The following is a 2,704-nucleotide window of genomic DNA, read 5'->3' on the forward strand; positions in this document are numbered from 1 at the left end:
AAAATTGCAAAAAGTCAGGCCCAAATCCACATGTATAGGGCCGGCCACTTTTGTAGGGTTTTACCTCTGATATTTTCATTATTTTAATGCCAAATAATTCAAACCTAACCTTAGTGGAATGCTATATGTAATACCCGGAATTAAGAAATGGATTAGCAAAACCCTAACTAGATAATTATATATAATGGAGGAATTATATTATTATATAATTCAATATATGTGATTTATATGAATTTTAATATATTAAAGACCCCGTTGGTGAGCCAGGGGCATTTTGGTAATTATGACCCGAGAAGGGTAAAATGATGAAATTAATTTAATTACGTGCTTAATATAACTATATTATTATATAGTATGCCTGTGTTGTCTTTTCAGGTGTGTTCTGACAGGTTAGCGCGGTATAGTCACAACCGGAAATTTCAGGCCGAACCGGGTTCGGGCCCGAAATGTAAATTGGATTGATTATTTGGCATTTTATTTGATGAATGATAATCTGAAATTTATTTGAAATTAATTGAGTATTGAAATGACTTATTTACCCTTGTGAGGGTGTAGGTGTGAATAATAAGCCATGAGGGCATTTTGGTCATTTGACCCTTATTTACTATGTTTGATTAAAATTGATTTTTGATGAAATGAAAAGCAATTTTCTGGTTTTGCTTTCCTCTTGGCCGACCCCCTCTCTCTCCCAAACCCTCTTGTTATTTCAAGTTGAATTTGAAGAAAATTGGTGTGAATTGGAGCTAATTTTTGGAGCTTGATTGTGGGGATTATTCTTGCTTAGTCTTGAGGTATTCTCTACAGTTTTTAATTGAGTTTCTAATTGATTTTGCTTGCTGAATTTTATGCTTTAATAGCATGTATAGTTGATGTGTTCTTGTGTATGCATGTTGTTAAGTTTGGTGTTTAATCTTGGTGAAATTGCATGATTTAGTTGGGACTTATGTTTGTTGAGTTTGGAGTAAGATTTTAGGGTATTTTCTAGGTTGAAAATACATGTTTTATTTGGTCTTGAGCTGCTGGAAAATATTGGAAAGATGTTAGTTTGAAGCTCAAGTTTAGAGCTTGAAGTTTTGGAGTTTAAGGCATGATTTTAATTATTGTGCAATCTGAAATTATGGGGTTTATTGTTGAATTTTGATGCATAAATATGTGTTTTAGACCCTATAATATTTCCTAGCTGCTCTAAGTGGATTAATTGTGATTTTGGTTGTGAAAAGCAAGCTTGAGTTCATGGAACTCAAGCTTGGTGCTTTAATGGCACCTTTTGATTTTTAGTGCAATTGTTGGGTTTAAGTTGTGGAATATGTTTATTATGACATATATTGATGCTTTGGAAAGTTTGGGAATGTTTGGGGATGATTTGAGTGAGTTTTGGGGGTTTAAAGATTGAGAAATTTCGTGTTCTCTGCCCAGACAACCGGAATTCCGGTTGGTTCATCCGGAATTCCGGTTGGAGTTCATCGGGAAATGCTGAAATTTGTTTTGGCCATAACTTTTGACTCGGGACTCCGTTTGGGATGTTCTTTATACCGTTGGAAAGCTCTTTTCGAGCTCTATGTGATTATCTGTATTTGAAATGCCATGAATTTAATTTATGAATGTGAAATCAGGGGTTAACCCTATTTGTGAAAATCCCGGATTGTGTGTGACTAGGATTACCGGCACCTGGTCAGGAGCACCCGGGGATTTGGAATCTCTACTATTGCGGGACAACAGGTAAGACAGTGATTAGCACGTAGAGTATGCGCAGTGGCGCTTATGTTGAGAATGATATGCATGAATGTTAAGTAACCGGGATTAGGATTATTACCCTAATAGGAACGGTTTAATAGCCTAGGGTTATTACCCTAGTGATATATATGTGTATAAATGCCATGCCATGTTAATTGAAATGAGATTTAAGGATTATGTGCTCAAGGCATAATCAGGTTGGACTCGGTACTCATAACCGAGATGAACCGCTTCTAAGGCCTTAATGTATTTAGACGTGTGAGAGTAACATGTGGGTCTACGTCACGTAGATTTAATTAGATGTGTGAGTGCAACACATAGGTCTACGCCACGTAGACATAAATGGGCATGATGAAATAATGATCAGGTCTGTGCTATACAGACATATGTGAATGAGCATAATATATTTGTTATGATTTATACTGTCTTGTTGGGCTTGGCTCACGGGTGCTCTACTGTGCAGGAAAGGGTAAGGCATTAGCTGATCAGCCATGAGTTTCAGGAGCAGGGCGAAGAATGTACATGTTCATGCCACTTCAGACCAAGCGGGTTATGGGTCTAACAGTGTTGACTTTTGTATTATGTTTTGCCGCTTAGGTCGGCTAGTAAGAACGAACTTGTAATAAGTTTGTAAATATTTTTGGGATCCCAACTATTTTGAAAAGTTTAAATATATTACAAGTTTATTTTCAGTCTGTTTAATATAAAAGTTTAAATTATGCGCTATTTTAATTAGTAATCCCGGTTAGGGGATTAGGGCTTCATAAGTATTTTGGGTAGCGTGCCTAATTATTTAGGGCGTTACAATTTGGTATCAGAGCGCCAAGGTTTTTAAACTTCCTGTAGACCGGCCGAACATGTACATTCGTCGTCAGAGATAGGCTCGACTCATGGTGCAAGAAGTATCGAGAGTAAATACTTGACTGTATGTGTGATCATCTGTTTACCGCTTTCCATTTTAGGCAGTATG

General features: G+C 36.7%; 1 long non-coding RNA gene across 1 annotated transcript; it reads left to right on the forward strand.

Moving 5' to 3' along the window:
• Nucleotides 1-461: 461 nt before the first annotated feature.
• Nucleotides 462-2,332, forward strand: LOC133029942 (uncharacterized). The gene is made up of 3 exons (XR_009683869.1): nucleotides 462-791; nucleotides 1,657-1,719; nucleotides 2,198-2,332. It is a non-coding gene; the product is annotated as an uncharacterized LOC133029942 (long non-coding RNA).
• Nucleotides 2,333-2,704: the final 372 nt, after the last annotated feature.

Source organism: Cannabis sativa, chromosome 8 (assembly GCF_029168945.1).
Source record: "Cannabis sativa cultivar Pink pepper isolate KNU-18-1 chromosome 8, ASM2916894v1, whole genome shotgun sequence".
Taxonomy (NCBI): Eukaryota; Viridiplantae; Streptophyta; class Magnoliopsida; order Rosales; family Cannabaceae; genus Cannabis; species Cannabis sativa.